This window comes from Camellia sinensis, chromosome 4, assembly GCF_055761805.1.
Source record: "Camellia sinensis isolate YWXY chromosome 4, ASM5576180v1, whole genome shotgun sequence".
In the NCBI taxonomy this organism is placed as follows: Eukaryota; Viridiplantae; Streptophyta; class Magnoliopsida; order Ericales; family Theaceae; genus Camellia; species Camellia sinensis.
The window spans coordinates 53,027,693-53,046,866 of NC_138964.1; the positions used below are offsets into that span (position 1 = coordinate 53,027,693).

Here is a 19,174-nt window from a genome sequence, read left to right on the forward strand (position 1 = left end):
CCAACAAATTTGTAGGATTATTAGTAATGGGGTAGGGGTGGGATAACTAATACCAATAATCGAAAATGGCCATATTGTATAGTATATATATTGGTGAATAACTAATCTGTTTGTGACGTACACGTCGTCGCTGACGTGGCTTTGAAAGTCGGTCATCTGAGCTACTTGTGAGAAACAAAAGAAGTGTTTTGAGCTTCCCTTCACCCAAAAAAAAAAAAAACCTTGGAAATGAAACGTCCAAAACAAATCTGAAACTCCTCATCATCCTCAACCAACACATAATAATCAACACAACAAACACCACCATCACCACCATCACAGTTTGTTTTTTTTAGAGAGAGAGAGAATCTAGAGAGAGAAGCTCCCCAATTTCACCACCTCCTATAACTTCTCCTTCAACCGAAAGCCAACTCTGAGCTCCAAAATACATACATATATATACATATGTCTTTCTTATTTCCAGGTGACAATACTTGTATATGCATACATTGATTTGTTGTGTGGCTTTGAAATGGAAGAAAAAAACCTGACTTTTAAATTCTCTGTTTTGGTGTTCTAGGGTTTCGTAAATTGAGGTGACTGTGTGTGGATCACTAGTTCTATTACATGGCATTGTTTCGCAAGTTGTTCTTTCGGAAGCCCCCCGATGGCCTTCTCGAGATCTCTGAAAGAGTTTACGGTACGTTCGTTTTTTTTTTTTTGGGTTCACTTTTGGTGTGAAATTGTCTAATACCGCAGATTATCTGTGAAATTTATTCATTACTGTCAAATTACTTGTATAATTCTGAATTATACTGTACAAATGATAATGGATTTTTGCCTAAGAATTTTAGTAACATTAATATAATTGGGTGCACTTGTGGTAGTGTTTGGTTCACTTAAATGAAATGAAATGGAATGGAATAGAATAATTATTCTATTAAAATGTTCCTTTATATTTTTGGTTAGACTAAAAAAATAATGACGAATGAATTACAAATGGAATCATCTATCACTATGTTAAGGGAATGATTGTTCCATAGGAAAGCCTAAGAAATTTCCATTCCATCTTATTCCAATGAACCAAATAGAGGATCGCAGATCCGCAGGTGAGTGGGGTTCAAATGGGCCGAATTTGATCTCGTCTCAAGCTTGAGTTGAGCTTGATAAATTCCGAAGCCTGACTCATTTCTATTGCTTTTGTGATTATTATTGTATTTGGATTCATTTAAATGAACTCAGTCTAGGTTTTAGCTCACAATAACAACAGCATTAGCAATTGAAAAATCTTAGTCCCATGATCTTGTCATTATTAATTTAAAAAGTCCAAAACAAGCATGATCAACTATTAAAGAGAAGATAAAGAACAAACACAATACAAATTTTTACGTGGAAAACCTACAGTTGGAATCTATCAATATGTGATAAAAACCATGGGCCCTTAGCCACAAGAATAATCCACTATGAAGAAGAGTAGTGCAAGATATTTCTTACAAAGACTAATCCAGGCACACTAGTTTGCTTGAGATCTTCAAGTAGCTCCACCTCTGTCCTTCATCTTGTGGATATCCACCTCCGTTATTGAATCCACAACAACGGTGTTGAGTCCACAGCAATAACCCACTCACAAAATATTTAGATGATTTTACAACTTGATGATAACTTGAAAGATCTAAAGATACAAATGTATCATCAAGTAAATATGAGAGAAGATACAAAATAACCTCACTATAGCATTCTCTCAGAAAAGTCACTCTTTTGAATTAGAATCGCTTGATGACAAAACAGAATAAGCTCGATATATATAGAGAATCCACCATCACGGGTGCAAATGTGTCTTTAGTGGGCTGCAGAGAAAAAGTTCTAGGAGCTCATTTTGGTCGTGGCCTGCTTGCTGCCTTCTCGCGGCTGCCATTCTTGTTCATCGCGGGCACGAGTCGCTGTTTGTGTGCACAGAGACAGATCCTGAGAAGATACTGGGCACATGTTTTGATTGCGGGCGGTATTGCGGCTTATTCGTGAGCACGATGTCTACACATCGCGGGCACAATGGTCACTGTCGCGGGTGCGATGGTGAATACTCCATGGTTATCAGAATTTCGATCCAGATCTTATGATCCTACGATCCATTTCGGCACAATCGATCCGGATCGTGTAAAAAATTCCTTATAGGTAGGATCTTTCGATCTTGGTATTGGGATCTTATAGGATGGTGGAATCTTGATCCGAATCCGATCCTATCCAATCCAATTTACAAGCCTTGTTTTATATTGTATGGCATATTTTATTATAAATTTTATGTTTGTTGTCTAAATACCAATTTATGTGGTCAAAATAAATAATAAAAATTAAGTAGTATTGAATCAAATACACTAAGAAAAACAAACTAGAAAACAAAAATTTAAATATTGCGGTAATTTAAGAAAACTAACTTGTCGGAAAAACAAACTTAGCTTTAACAGAGTCTGAGGAGGGTAAGATGATCGCAACTTTACTCCAATTTTTGGAGAGACTATTTTTGTGACTCGAATTCGCTCCACTGGGGATGCTAAGGACAAACCTTATCATTCAGTTAAACTGCTCTTTTGAGTTCTTAATCTATTTTCATATCCAACTTTGTTAAATATTTTTTCTTCACTTTTTATGCATTATTATAGTTTGTAAAGTGTTTTGTTATAGAATTCTTCTTGTTCACTTTCTGTTTTGATGAAATACAAAACTTTTACTATTGAGTTTTCTATTATATAATATTATATGTACATTTTACATGGAGTATTATATTTTTCACAATATCTTCACTTATTTTTAATAGAATATAGGCTCATTTTTTGTATACTTTTTAAGAAATATTTATTTAAATTAAATTATTACATAATTTGTCTTTTTCGGTTAGATCTTACAATCCTCGATCCGATTCTACAATCTGATCCCGTAAACACCTCCAACGATCCAACATAGGATTCCGATTTTAACAACCTTGGATGACTCAGCTGTTTCTACAGACTTTTGCCCTAAGCGCACAACAATACCGGCCCAATCCGTTAGGGAGAAACTCTAGAGTCCACAAATACCACATCAAGGCTCAACATACATTATTTAGAACTCATACCCACTTAAAAGCTTAAGCCTATAAGTGGAGAGCCCATCTAATGTATATTAAGATTCATTACTTTTACTCTTTATCTGATGTGGGACTCTACTTTCACACATGTTTCAACATTAGGCCTCTCTATGCTCCCCCTCGAGTCTCGATCTATCATGCAAGTTCATTGTAGATCATGACACACTCCCCCTCAATCTTGATCTATAACTCTCCAACATCGAGTCTAGCTTAGGCCACCTGCACATGCTCCATCGTGAGCTACCATACTCCATTAAGAGCCACCTTGTCGCGGTGTAGCCTTGCCATGTGCACCAGGAATTTTCTTTGCTCCATCAAGAGTTGTCACGGATTTTTCTTGTTCTATTGAGAGTCTCCATGCAAACCCAAGGCTAACAACATCAATGCTCTAGGAGAGCCCATCCATAGATTGTCTACCATCGACTCTGATACTAGTTGTTAGGGAATTAGGGAGCCCACAAGCGCACAACAATATCGGCCGAATTAATTAAGGAGAAACTCTAGAGTCCACAAATACCACATCAAGGCCCAACATACATTATTTGAAACTCATACTCACTTAAAAGCTTAAGCCTGTTAGTGGAGAGCCCATCTAATGTATATTAAGACTCATTTCTTTTACTCTTTATCCGATGTGGGACTCTACCTTCACACATGCTTCATCAATGATTTCTTTCATCTCTTCAACCCATGCCCTGCAACAATAATCACACGACAAACAGCCACTTTTAGCCACCTTTCATCCAATCTTGAACCAATACTTTTAGTCAATCTTTCCAAAGACAAACAGCCCCCCTTTTGCATAACTCTGAAAATTCAACTCTGAATTTGCAACACTGAATTTGCAATTTCTGAAAAACAACATCATTTCCACCTAAAAATAAATCTTGTCAAAAGGTTTCTAATAAGATACATCAAATCTCTTGAATCATTTAATCAAAATATGTTAAAATGTATGTATTATTGATTGATGTATTACAAGATTGATTTATTCTGTATATTACACCTCCTATATATAGAGGAGAAGATGGTAGTGGAGTGTGTGATAGTGGAGGTGGTAGGTGTGGAGAAAAATAGTGGAGGTAGTAGGTGAGTGGTATAGTGGAGGTGGTAGGTGTGGAGAAAGATAGTGGAGGTAGTAGGTGAGTGGTAAATTCTAACAGCCCCCCGCAAACTCAAGGAGGATAGAAACTAACCAACTTGAGTTTGGAGAGAGGAGCAAAACAAGAAAATACATAAAAATAAAATTAAAAAAAAAAAAAAAAATAGGAGACACTGTATGGTCGTGTCAGACCGTTGGTGAAGACACTGTATGGGGTGTCATAACGTTGTAGAGGACACTGTATGGTGGTGTCAGACCGATGTAGAAGACAGTTTATGGGGTCATGTCGGACCGTTGTAGAAGACAGTTTATGGGGCATGTCGGACCGTTGTAGAAGACAGTTTATGGGGTCATGTCGGACCGTTGTAGAAGACAGTTTATGGGGTCATGTCGGACCGTTGTAGAAGACAGTTTATGGGGTCATGTCGGACCGTTGTAGAAGACAATGTTGTGACAGTTTACGGAGTCTTGCTGGACCCTTGTAGAAATTAACCGGAATCAATGTCGGGACAGTTTACAGAGTCTTGTCGGACCCTCGTAGAAACTAACCGGAATCTATGTCGGGACAGTTTACAGAGTCTTGTCGGACCCATAAAGGAGCTAACCGGAATCAATGTCGGGACAGTTTACAGAGTCTTGTCGGACCCCTTAAAAAATCGCATCCTCAAAAGGTGCGCCCAATTTTTCAAAAAAGGCGTGCCATCAAAAGGCGTGCCCACTTTATCAAAAGATGTGCCATGAAAAGGCGTGTCAGGTTGTCGGCGTCAAAAGGCGCGCGATGCGCGTGGCTGCCTCTGTGTCATGGTCTTTATAAACCGAAGCGGAGGAGGCAGAAACTGAGACAGAAAAACTGAGAGAAAACGCTGAAAAATTCTTCGTTCTGCTTAGAAAGAGAGGTTTTGCTGAGAAGAAACTCTGTAACACTCTCTAGAACACTCTGTTGCCCAGAAAAAATGGCTTCGTCTTCTTCCCGCGGGCTGCTCACCCTCTTTCCCGACCTCAACGAGTCAACAGGAGAGAGAACTGGTGCGGTGGCCAGTGAACCTCAACCAAACACCGCTGGGTATACTCCGTTGAACTTTCCGATGCGGTCTGTGGAGCAAAGAATGGCAGTGCTCTCGGATGTGGAGGCCAATCAGTATACTTTGAAGGTATGTGTGGAAAGCATGACGGCGGTCACAAACCTGTCGAACCGGCTGCAGAGTAGGACAAATGAGGTGCAGCAGTTAACCTCCCAGCTGGCTCTGCTCCAACGCATGTATAAGGATGCGCGAGCAGAGATAAGCGTGCTAAGGGCAGAAAACAAGGAGCTGAAACGGAAGGCCACCGTGATGTTCCGATTTGGAGGGCCACCAGATGCGGGAGTGGAAGAGCAGAGAGGAGGCAACTGGCTTGGTGGTCGAGGAAGCACGGAGGCAGTACCGTCAAGGGCCGCCCAGGACGGAGGCAAAAAGAAGAGACCGGCGGCAGAGTAGAGAAGAAAAATCCCACCTGTGGATGTGGTTTTTTTTTTTTTTTTTATTTTTTTTTATTTTTTTTGTGTGTGTTTTTTTTTGTTTTTTTTTTTTGTTTGTTTTTTTTTGGTGGAAAATGTGGATCGGGGTTGATCCCGGCATGAAAAAAAAAAAAAAAAATGACAAGTTTCTGGAATGAAAACCGAGGTGGGTGTGAATGGATTTTTTTTTTTTTTTTTTTTTTTTTTTTTTTTTTTTTTTGAAAATAATAATAATAATAATAAATAAAATGAAGTGGTGGATCAGCAAGAGTTGTGAATCAGCAAGAGTTTGGTAGTGGGAAAAAGAATGATAGTCTGTGCAATAAAATAAACATAGATATATATATATATAGAGATATATTAAAATAAGAGAAAGTGGAGTGGGGTGATTAAAAAAAAAATAAATGTTGGCATCAGAAAATACATGTGGGTCTGTCAATCCCGTGAGTGTGTGTATTGGGTGACCTTTTACAGTAGGTGAGTCACATGGGAGAGAGAAAAGCAACACACATATGCATGTGCTCTCTCTGCTGATTGTCATGGAGCAAAATTCATGATTATGAATTACTTTTGCTAGTGGTAGGGCCCACCAGCACAATTCATGGACCATTCTTTTGATTATACAACATGGAGCATCTCTGGGAAAGAAAAAGAGAGAGAGAGAGTAAAAGAAAAGGAAGGTAAGGGAAGCATCAGTGTAGGAGAGAGAAAAAAACAACACACGCAGGTGCTCTCTCAGGATGGGTTCCCCAACAAATCTTTTATTAATCTGTTGAGCCACAAAGTATGGCCAACAAATCAGAGGCACTCCCTCGAACACACTCTCCAGTGGCGAGTTCTGGTCATTACGGTGGCCGACGCAAGAGAGGAGAAGGATGAGAGTGAACATAAGAGGTCGAGGGAATTGGTATTTTGGTAAGACGATTTCGGAAGCAAAAACGGCTACGACTCGGCAAAACTGCAGTGGGATGAGGTTCAAACAGCCATTCAGCAGGTTCAAAACATCATCAATCGGTGTTTGACAATCCATGATAGGCTAGAAGCATCGTTACGTGATCTCTCCAGAACAGGGGATGTACGAGCTTGTAAAGCAACTCGGAAAGCAGCTGACAGTTCATTGAAAGAGCTTTCCAAAGAATTGAAGCCCTTGGTTGCTTTCTTGCATTCCTCTCCGCAGGCTGCTCAGATATTGCCGAAGGTGAAGGAGCTGGTTGTCAAGGAGAGAGAAAATGGGTAGATTTGCAGGGTGTTGGGAAGGAGGTGGCTCTCAGTTGATGAGGGAAGCGAGGCAGTTGAATTGGTTGAGATCCGGCGGGCGGTCAAGGCAAGGTTGCCGCCCACCGGAAGACGAAGAACACCAAGATCTTTAACCTTGCTCTGATACCATGTTAAAATGTATGTATTATTGATTGATGTATTACAAGATTGATTTATTCTGTATATTACACCTCCTATATATAGAGGAGAAGATGGTAGTGGAGTGTGTGATAGTGGAGGTGGTAGGTGTGGAGAAAAATAGTGGAGGTAGTAGGTGAGTGGTATAGTGGAGGTGGTAGGTGTGGAGAAAGATAGTGGAGGTAGTAGGTGAGTGGTAAATTCTAACAAAATAAAAGAACAATTGTTTTGTCAAGAAAGGGATTGCCAAAATATAAACATTTATTAGGATAAAATCCTAACAGAAATGTTAATAAGAGTAATGAAGAGATAGTCATCCCATCCCACAAGTCATCCTGCGCATCATTCAAAACTACTGCCGACTTATGAAACTCACCTGATATATTTGGAAAACCCTATTAGAATCCTAAACAACTATTCTATTTAGTTCAAGACTGAAAAAGTTAATAATAGTTGCATTAAACTAGGGTTTTTGAAAGTCCTATGAATACACTCTAGGTTATACCCAGGGTTTTTTCAAATATTTCTTCAAGGGTAAAATGATGTTTGCAAACTAACATAGAGCATTTTACGCATAAAATAGGAGTATTAATAGTTATATTGTGAACTCAACCACTTAGGCATTTTGATGGGTGCATGTCCAATTAAGTATGCCCGAGACACATATTCCATACCTTTGCTCAAATATTGAGTGTCCGATATGGGTACTAAATAAATTTTAAAAAGTCCATGTAAAATAGTTTATTATTATAGGTTGATTGGACATCGACACATTATTAGGTGTATTATTGGGCACTAGATGATTCTACTTGTATGCTAATTAAATTCAGATTGATTTTTCTGCAAGGAAATATTGTGTTGAATTGCAGGCCTTGCATTTCTTTTAGTCAACAAGTACAAAAGATTTTTTTGATTTTGACTAACAGTTTCATCTTGTGTGTGCTCTAGTATTTGATAGTTGTTTCACAACTGATGCTTGGGGAGAAGAAGATTATAAAGTCTATGTTGGAGCCATTATTGGTCAACTTCGAGAAAACTATCCCGATGCTTCAATCCTGGTGTTCAATTTCCGCAAGAGCGGGACCGATAGCCTGATTGCTAATGTTTTATCTGAGTATGATATAACCATAATGGACTACCCTCGACACTATGAGGGTTGCCCATTGCTCACAATGGAGGTGATCCACCATTTTCTTAGGTCAAGTGAAAGTTGGCTTTCCCTTGGGCAGCAAAATATACTTCTAATGCACTGTGAACGAGGTGGTTGGCCAGTTTTGGTTCATGTTAGCTTCTCTCTTGATTTATAGGAAGCAGTATACAGGGGAGCAGAGGACCTTGGACATGATTTATAAGCAGGCCCCACGTGAGCTTTTGCATTTGCTGTCACCTTCGAATCCACTCCCTTCTCAAATAAGGTATTTGCAGTATGTATCAAGGAGAAATGTGGCCTCAGAATGGCCCCCTCTGGATAAGGCTCTCACCTTGGACTGTTATTATTAGACTTATTCCTAACTTTGATGGGGAGGGTGGTTGTCGCCCAATATTTCGAATATATGGACAGGACCCTTTCCTTGTTTCTGATCGAACTCCCAAAGTTCTGTTCTCGACTCCAAAAAGGAGCAAAACCGTCCGGCACTACAAGCAGGTATTTATCCCATAATTCTGAATTCTTTAATTCAAATTTTTTTAAAATTCTTGTTAAATCTGGGGGTGGAGGCATAGTTCTTGTTCACCCCCCTCATATGCATTCTTTGTTTGATATCTTTACACTCCTTACATAAGACCTTCATAGTTCTTCCTAAGTAGAAGAATCATCATTTGTTGTCCTCATATAAGTTTGTTTTTATATTGGAAAATTTTCAACCTATTCACTCTTGGAGTGGTGATGATACTGCATACTGTTTTACTTGGGCTGGTGGACAAGTGTCACACTTATATAAATTAATTGATGTTTCTTATTCATTAACCTTGGCTCTAGAAATATGAGAAAATTAATAAGTGATTAGGGTTTGAAGCTTTCTTTTGTTTAGCTATCTTGTTCCAAAGGTTTTATAGTTCAAGACTTTATACAAACCTCAAGTTATTTTTGTTGTCATCTTGCCTTCACTAATACTCTGCACCTCTAAAATGTTATGATATTTGTTTTTTGTTGCAGAGATCTGTTGTCCATTAATGCTTTGAACCTATTTACTATGTATAGGCCCTTAAAACGTGTTAGTAATTATGCTAGCAATGGAGAGGAAAGGAAAGGATTACATGGTTTGTACTGTTCAATATATACAAATTGTCTCAAAGGGTAGCTGTTCTATTGGAAATTGATTTGAAAAGTTCCATGCTGGGCCATTCTCTCTATATTTTGTAAAAGAAAATTCACTCTTTTTTTTCTTCTTTTAACATATCAAGGAAATATGATCCTTTTGCCAATCAATTGTCATTTTGGAGATCTTTTACTTTGGGCTTCAGCAATAAATGGGGATGGTTGAATTAAAATCGATCTCAGGTGTGGATATGAATCCATATCATGGTTATCAGAATTCCGATCCTGATCTTGTGATCCTATGATCTTACGATCCATTTGGGCACAATCGATTCGGATTGTGTAAAAAATTCCTTGTGGGTAGGATCTTTCGATCTTGGTATTAGATCTTATAAGATGATGGAATCCCCATTCAAATCCGATCTTATCCGATTCAATTTACAAGCCTTGTTTTATATTGTATGACATATTTTATTATACATTTTATGTTTGTTGTCTAAATACCAATTTATGTCGTTAAAATAAATAATAAAAATTAAGTAGTATTGAATCAAATACACCAAGAAAAACAAATTAGGAAACAAACATTTAAATATTGTAGTAATTTAAGAAAACTAAGTAGTCGGAAAAACAAATTTAGCTTTAGTGGAGTCTAAGGAGGGTAAGATGATTGCAACTTTATCCCAAATTTTGGAGAGACTATTTTTGTGACTCGAATCCGCTCCACCAGGGATGCTAACGACATGCCTTATCATTTAGTTAAACCGCTCTCTTGAGTTCTTAATCTATTTTCATATCCAATTTTGTTAAATATTTTTTCTTCACTTTGTATGCATTATTGTAGATTGTAAAGTATTTTGTTATAGAATTCTTCTTGTTCACTTTCTTTTTTGATGAAATACAAAACTTTTACCATTGAGTTTTCTGTTGTATAATATTATATGTATATTTTACATGGAATATTATATTTTTCACAATATCTTCACTTCTTTTTAATAGAATATAGGTTCATTTTGTGTATACTTTTTAGGAAATACTTATTTAAATTAAATTATTGCGTAATTTGTCTTTTTCGGTTGGATCTTACAATCCTTGATCCGATCCTACGATCTGATCCTGTAAACACCTCCAGCGATCCAACGTAGGATCCCGATTTTAACAATCTTGATCCAGATGGACACAAATTAGTATATCATGAACCTGATTTGTTGGTAAATTAACCTCAGGGAAGAAAAAGCAAAACAAAGAGGTATGTGTGGTCGACTCTGTTAAGTTGAAACTGAAACTTGGACTACAAACTGAGGTTGCTCAATTTATTAGTTTGAGTTTTCAGTTTTGTGGCACCACACTTTTGGAAAAATCTAATTCTCTGTTTTTGTTTTTCTTCAATTGTTTTGTTTGTTTTTTTTCTTATGTTCTGTTAGATAAAACACAATTAGTCAATTTCATTTTGGCAACTTCAATATCATGCTGATTGGAGCTCAATACTGTGTTGTTGCAGGCAGAATGTGAACTAGTTAAGATTGATATCAATTGTCATATTCAAGGTGATGTTGTGCTTGAGTGTATCAGTTTACATGATAACGTGGAACGGGAAGAGATGGTGTTCTGAGTAATGTTCAACACAGCTTTCATCAGGTCAAATATTCTAATTATTAGTCGTGATGAAATTGACATGTTATGGGGTGCTAAAGATCAATTTCCAAGAGATTTCAGGGCAGAGGTATGCTTATGTTGTGTTTGAATGACATAACCTTGTGGTAGTATTGTTCCCTCTTACAAGGACCATTTTATTCATTTTTTTTTTTCTTTTTTAAATTATCATTTGGATGAAGGTTCTTGTCTCAGACACGGATGCTGCCGATTCTAGAGTTCCCATAGATTTGTCTTGTTTTGAGGAGAAGGATGGCCTTCCAGTGGAGGCATTTGCTAAAGTTCAGGAGATCTTTAGCAGTGTTGACTGGTTAGTTCCGAAGACAGATGCTGCAGTAAATGTTCTCCACCAAATAGCTGCATCAAATGCTGTCCAAGAAAAGTTAGACACACTCAGAGCATTTGAAAGTGACACCAAGAGCTCCACAAACTGGGTCTTAGGTGATCAGTCTGTGCCCTTGCCTGAACCTTCTCCACATGAAGATGGGGCTAGACAGAAGGCTGAGCCTGAACCTGTGTCAATTTCACCCTCAACACCACCTCCATTGCGACCTTTTGCTAGGGAACCAGTTGCTTCTCCTCTATCTCCAACGCCACTGCCACTTCATCTTTCAACCTCTTAACCTATGCATGATTCACATGGCAAACAGTCTGAGACCTTTCCAGAAGCAGGGCATTCGTCTTTGGTTCCTCAACCTGCTGTTGAAACTCCACCTTCAGGAACCATTTCCAGTAATTTGTTATCTACTCATTCTCCATCTACAGCCCCTCCAATTGCTTCATCAACTCCACCTCTTCCAGCACTGCCTTTGAAGGAGGATGTAGCTACTGGAACTAAGCCACCTCCACCTCCAACTGCAAACCCTCCTCCAGCTATGCCTTTGAAGGATTCATCTATTGACATTGGGCAGCAACTAGCCCCATGTCCTGCCCCAACTCCACCTCCTCCAAGTCAGCCTTTGAAGGATAAAACTACTGCTAGAACTGGACCCTGTCCACCCCCACCTCCTTCCCCAAATCTGCCACCGCCGCCTCCTCCTTCGGCTATGTCTTTGAGAGGTAACCAATCTGTGAGAATTGGATCTCCTTCACCCCCAACTCCACCTCCTTCTCCAAACCCACCTTTAAAGGACAATTCAACTATCAGAACTGGACCACCTCCACCCCCACCTCCTCCTGCAACCCCACATTTGTAGGAAAATTCAACCATCAGAGCTGGACCTCCTCCGCCTCCTCTTCCTTCTAGGCAAGCTTCAGGACCTGCAATTTCTGCTTCAGTGCCCCCACCGCCACCTCCACCTGCCCCCAGTTCTTCATCCAAGCTTCTTCAAACTGCACCAGAGAGTGCTTCACGCGTCCCATCTGCACCACCCCCTCCTGTTCCTTCTGTTAAGAGAAGTATTGGAGATCAGAGTTTGTCCAAGTCTCCCTCTCCTGCACCTCCAACTCCTGCTCCACCTTTTAGTTCTCCATCTGGTACAAAGGGACAAGGTTTGTCATGTCCTGTAAGTTCAAGAAATAATCAAACAAAGAAGTTGAAGCCATTGCATTGGTTGAAGTTGACAAGAGCAGTGCAAGTCAGTCTGTGGGCTGAGGCACAAAAATCTGGTGAAGCTTCCAAGTGTGTATTGGCATTATTTATTGGTTTAGGGAGGAATATTAAATTTTCTTGCTTTCTAATCCCATTCAGTTTCATGCATTATAGATTGTCATCTGTGCACATTAGGGCACCAGAGATTGATATGTCAGAACTTGAGAGTCTTTTCTCAGCAGCTGTTCCAAATTCAGATCAAGGGGGAGCAGGCCGCAGATCAGGTTCTCGTTCTTCACTTGGGAAGAAGCCTGATAAAGTGCAACTGGTAATCTAGTTTTCACCTCAGGTGGTGTTGTATATGTTGCTAGTTATTTTTTATTTCGTCTTGTCAACTTTTTAAATCTTGACTTAATTTTGTGATATGGTACGTTCAGGCTTATACTTTTATCAATTGAGATGTTTATTATTAGGATAGGTTGTCGGAAGAAATTGTCCAATTCTAGCACCATGTATGTGGAGCAACACATGAGTTTTGTATCGCACTGTCTATTATGGGTGTCATATCTTTTTTTAACTTCATTTTGAACTGAATTTTGTCCTGAAGTCTCGATTCAACTAGTAATATATCAACACAAATTTGACAGTTCACGTAGTTGGTTCTTGTTTCTTTTTTCTTTTTATTTTTTTCTGAGATTAGCAAAATTGAATAAAACACCTACCTACTTGCATTCTACAGAAATTTTAGAAAGCCGGACTATTTCCCATCATTCATAACATAACAATCTTGATTTACATTCACTTCTCAAAAGCAAATTAAGAAATCCTTCTTTGCTTCTAAATAATGATAACTACGATTCTTCCACTATGCATGCATAATTTACCAATATATGTATATTTCTGTAATATGTGGAGTGGGTTTAGGGTTTAGGGTTTATGAAGATTAATCAGATAAAAAAGTGAGAACTCTTCACAAAAATTTGCTTGTAATTTACTGCTATTTGAATATTGCGTAATATTAAGTGTCTAATGAAGTCCATTAACTTTCTAAAAAAATAAAATAAAAAAATATGAAGTCCATTAACTAATTTTCAATGTAACAATCATAAGGGATGTGTTTGGATATAAATGGACAAAAGCAATATTTAGACATCATGGGATCATTGTAGTGATCGTTAATATCAAACTATGCAAAGTGTTAATGCCTCGTAGACAAGATATAATGGACCTACTTTTTAATCATTTTCTGTCTGCAATGGAAGTTTGAAATATTTGTTCATTTAGCACCTCCATATGGACTGATATTCTGTTTATTGAATGGCTTGCTGTTACTGCTGGGTGAAAGAGTCTCATGACCATTAAAACCTGTATTCAGTTTATTCTTTCTTCTTGCAGATTGAACACAGGCGGGCATATAATTGTGAAATTATGCTTTCAAAGGTCAAAGTACCATTGCCCCAGTTGCTGGTAATCTAATAATACTGTCTTCCATTTTCAAATTGTTACGCTGTACTTTCATTCACTTTAAATCTGTTTAGAATTCGACTCAATAAAATCCTTGCCCCAAGCTTGAGTTGGCTGTATAAATCCCATTCCAATATCAACACTCCATATGGGGACATATATTTTATTTAGTCATAGTCAATATGTCCCATATATTGGTCTCACCCTCTGCCCATATGTCATCCTTCATTCTAACAGTATCTTGTAGACATTTTCACTTTCATTGGTGCTTTATCTCGTATCCTATCCTTTCTATTACAACTCCATAAAAAAAATATCTCACTGTGTTTATCTTGCTATAGAAGCATTTCTACTTTGTACATTGTCAATGATTGAACCATGGAATTGAGAATGGATCATCTTTTGGGCATATACTGAACTTATCAACTGAATCTACAATTTTGTCAATTGAATTGAGAAGTAGACCCGTCATTTTATCTGTCTTTCTGTTTATCCAGAATAAAAATTAAACAGCATGCACTGGATGTTACATCCAGATGGAAACCTACGACAAGTAACATACACTAATCTCTCCTACTTATTTTACAATTAGAACCTTAATTTTGTCGACTTCCTGTCTAAAATCCAAGACACTATCTTCAACGGAGTTACGACACAGTTTTAATTGAAAATTTTATTTGACTTCGTTTTAATTGTATAATTCTGAATTATACTATACAAATGATGATGGATTTTTGCCTGAGAATTTCAGCAACATTAATTTAATTGGGTACACTTGTGGTAGTGTTTGGTCCATGTGAATGAAATGAAATGGAATGGAATGGAATGGAATAGAATAATTATTCTATTAAAATGTTCCTTCATATATTTGGTTAGACTAAAAAAATAATGACAAACGAATTACAAATGGAATCATGTGATTAGATCTCTCCTACTATTCAGTTGAAGAGAGATGTTTCACTAATTTTCCCATTATAAAATTAATTTGAATTTTTAAGTGAGGCAGTGTTTGGGAAGCCAACTTTAGGCTTTTTTGGACTAAAATTCACAAAAAGATAAAATAAACTAAAATAGTTAATAAGATAAAATGTTATATCAAATCTACAATCATTTTACTGTTTTTTTTTTTCCACAAATATTACATTTAATTACAAAAAAAAATCTAACTTTTTTTCTAAATATAAATATTTTAATCTATTAAAATAATCAAAAATTAAAATAACTAACTTCCCAAATGATGCATCAATTTGAGAGGAGAATCATCCAATCCAAACATAGAGGATTATGAATTGCTAAAGTGGACCCTATCATACAGCATTGATTTTTAAAAGCTTAGTTATGTCCGGACCAAAGCAAGACCAAGTACAGAGAGAGAGATGGAAACGGCAAAGGAAGAAGAGAGGGAAGGTGAGAGAACAAAAAACAGAGTCATCAATTGTTGTTTTGAAAATTCAACTGCTCCAAACTCTCCAATTCCTTACCAAATCCCTTAAGAATAAAAACCCTTCATCCTTCAATACCCAGATCTCATTTTCCTCTGATTTCTATCAAATTGCCTCAGCATCCGATCCATCTCTCATGCCTTTCCAGTGGTGTTTTTGGCTTTTTTTTTTTTGCAACAACACATCAAATTCTTCATCTGTTTGTATAAAAATATGCTCTTATCAGTCTTGTTGTGGCCCTTAATTCTTCTCTCTTTCTCTCTCACAATTTTATTCTGATTGTTTTAATTATCCCTTTCTTTCTTTAAAGTCTCCCGGTTCACACTGCTGGAAATTAGGATTTTAGCGGCGCTTAAAAAACTCCGCTATAGGTATTAAAAACGTCGCGAATTCTTTTTGTGACGTTTAGTACGTGACCGTCGCTATAACTTTATGACGTTTGGAAAACGTCACTGTATCATAATAAGTGGCGTTTTTAAAAACGCCACCAAATGTCCTACCCTAATGGCACTGTGACGTCACTATGATTTTAGCGACGTTTTTAAAATGCCGTCATAGGTTTTTTATTTTACAAATTCCATCGGTTATAGTAGCGTTTTAAAAACGCCGTCTTATCATTATTTATTTTTTTTGAAATTGTGCTAATTTTATGTGATTGAACTAAAGCAACACTAATATGAAATAATAACTCCCAATCAGAGGAAAAAAGGAAAAAAGAAGAGAAATAAAAATCCAAAGGATTTTAACACAAAAAATAAGAAGGGAACCAAAACACCCAACCCCCATCCATCCTTCACCATCATTCTGAATCGCTCTCCATGCTGCTTCCCATGGCCTTCAATCCTCTGGGTCTCTGCCAATTGTAAAACATAATAATAATAAAAACAAAGCCAATAAAAGATGTGCAGTGAATAAATAGGAGGATTGGCAATAGATAAATTTTAAGTTCAGTAAACATAATAAAGTAACAAAGTTTTGTAAAATGTGTATATAAAAGGAAAAACCTGGATATTGTTGATTATGCTGCTCTTTTGATGAGCTAGAACCAGATGCATTTGATGACCCAGGACTTACTTTTGAAATGGTTTTCTGAGAAGCAAAAGCAACATGTACAATATGAATATAAAGCTTGAAGTACAGGATAAAACATGTAAACAAAACTATCTATTTAGATAAAATAAATAAAAAAAGTAATCAATTTGTACTATTAATTTCATATCTCAAATGAACAGAGTACATACACTTATCAGCATGACATCAAAATATTGAAAAGCACAATATAATGGTTTAGGAATTTTGAATTCATCTCTCTCTCTCTCTCACCCAGTTTCAACACTTGAGGTTTCTATTTTGAACACCCTCCACAAATTCGATTCTCTCAAGTATTCCTTGAAGATTTTCTACACAATACTTGGCCAATTAAAAATCTGAATGGCATATAACAAAATTTTTGTGTGTGTGTGTGTGTGTGTGTGTGTGTGTGTGTGAGAGAGAGAGAGAGAGAGAGAGAGAGAGAGAGAAATTTTATACAAATTTTCAAAAGGAGAAAGAACTTACCCCCAATTGTACAATCCATGGGGTGACATTTATGTATGTTCTTGGATCCACCATGCAATCAATAAAACTCATCATAGTCATATTTTTGAAAAGAAAAATAATAATATAATAATAATGGAAAGAAGAAGCCAAAAAATAAAAATAAAAAAATTCTTTAAGGTGCATATATAAGCTATTGGGCCATAAAGGTTCATCAATGTTAGAAGAGATAAAAGAAATAGGGGTACCTCCAATGTGATCAATAAGAGAAACAGGGGTACCTATAAGGTTCATCTAAGATGCACCTGCCAACAAACCTTGAAATAGAACACTATTTCATTAATGTAACACTATTTCAACCTTGAAACAGGGGTACCTCCAATGTAACACTATTTCTTTTTCTACACATAATGTAACACTATTTCATTAACCACTGTAAGGAAACCTTAAATGATTCAAAGGCCTTGTGCAGATCATATTCAGAAAATGGAATGCTGTAGGGAATAAGAGTTACATCAAAATTATATATGAAAGGTGAAATCAACACAATCTACTACTTACCAGATAACAAAGATGCTCAAGTGGAAAACCTTTCTAAATCCAGTAGCAACAACAGAGAATCTGTAGACAGAAGAGGTAGAGCACTGTAGAGGCAACAACATCTAGTCATAGTTGGACGGATTATCCTCAAAGTAGTGGATGCCAAGTACTAGAACTCAGAGATCGAGCCTGTAAAACACAAGGATCAACGCAAACTAAGATAAAATAGTTCAGAATATGCATGCATACAAAACTAACTTACAGGGCATGCAAGATACTTAAAACAATGTGTATCTCTCAATACTTAACACTCTCACAAACCTAACATATAGATCTTACATCACTCAACCCACCATCCCTAATAACAAAGACCAGCCAACCTACATAGACAAACAGTTAGGCAAAAAAACCGTACGGCTACATCACTCAACCCTCCAAGCTTACCACACTCAATTCTATTTAGGATCTCACATCACTCAACTGTCTTCCCTACAGTACAACCAGCCCACCTGCAATAAACTAAACTACAATAAACGGTTAGTTATGAACTGGAAGCTTACCTCACTCAACCCACAATCTCACATCACTCACTCAAATGCTAGTAGTGTTATCCGCTGGCTGTGAAGCAGCAGCATGTTTCTGGGGAGGCCCATTATTTGATCCCTGCCCCTGGCTCTGCACAGGACGAGGATTGTTGGTAGTCTCTCCGCCCCCAAACAAGTATCCCAATGAACTCTGCCCCCTACCAGTGCTGACTCCACGACCCATTTTCTCTGATTTTAGTTCTATTTCTTTATCCAGAAGATCAAGGCACTGGACATTATTCAGATGCAATGGCAACAACAAAGTTTTGTAATATATTGTGGAGAGAGTCAAAATTCCATATAAGAAACTCTAATTCCTCAAAGAAAATGTCAAGAAATACAAGAAAGTAATGAATGCACATGGTGTGGATCCAGGGAAGCCAATTTTTATCCCATATGTGGGAGCCGGATAATTGGAATAATCAGAAGCGTGCGCTACAAGACTTACATTACACGGCTTTATCTTGACGATAAGGATGCCGGATATAATAGATGGGCCGAAGAGATACTGAACTATGGAGCCGAGTAAATGAGAGGATAGTGAGTGACAAGTGGGTCTGGCCATGAGGCTCAGGAAACAAGTATAAATAAAGGAACAACTGACTGAAAAAGGTATGTGAGAATTGTAGTGCTTAACTTAGAATAAAAACATTCCTGAGTGTGGTTACTGACTTGTCCGTCGGAGTGCTAATTCCAGCACCCCCGACCGGAGTGTTTATTCCTTTTTAGGTGACCAGAAGAGGATCACGAGCGTTCCCCAAGATCAGAAGAGTATTTCCGAACCACTTCTCCACAATTGGCGCCGTCTGTGGGAATACTCAAGCACATCCATGGCGAGTGTGACGGAAGATCCTCCAACAGTCACTGTCGACCCTATACCACAAGAGGAAACCACTCCAACAAACTTGCTTGGAACAGAGACTATCGCCGCAAGACGTGCCCTGAATTTCGCCTCACCCTCGACTTCGGAGCACGAGACAATGCAGGCGATCATGGAACAAGTAAAGCAAAATGAACAGAGGTTAGAAAACATGATCGCTGAGAACGAACGTCTTCGTGAAGATTTGGCCTTGGA

At 37.7% G+C, this 19,174-nt stretch overlaps 1 pseudogene across 1 annotated transcript; it reads left to right on the forward strand.

Annotated features, from left to right (window-relative positions):
• The first annotated feature begins 220 nt into the window (after positions 1 to 220).
• On the forward strand, positions 221 to 14,578 carry LOC114281550 (uncharacterized; annotated as a pseudogene). Its single transcript, XR_014366480.1, has 7 exons — positions 221 to 679; positions 8,041 to 8,737; positions 10,851 to 11,072; positions 11,185 to 12,623; positions 12,708 to 12,861; positions 13,929 to 14,000; positions 14,495 to 14,578. The product of XR_014366480.1 is annotated as an uncharacterized LOC114281550 (transcript).
• Positions 14,579 to 19,174: the final 4,596 nt, after the last annotated feature.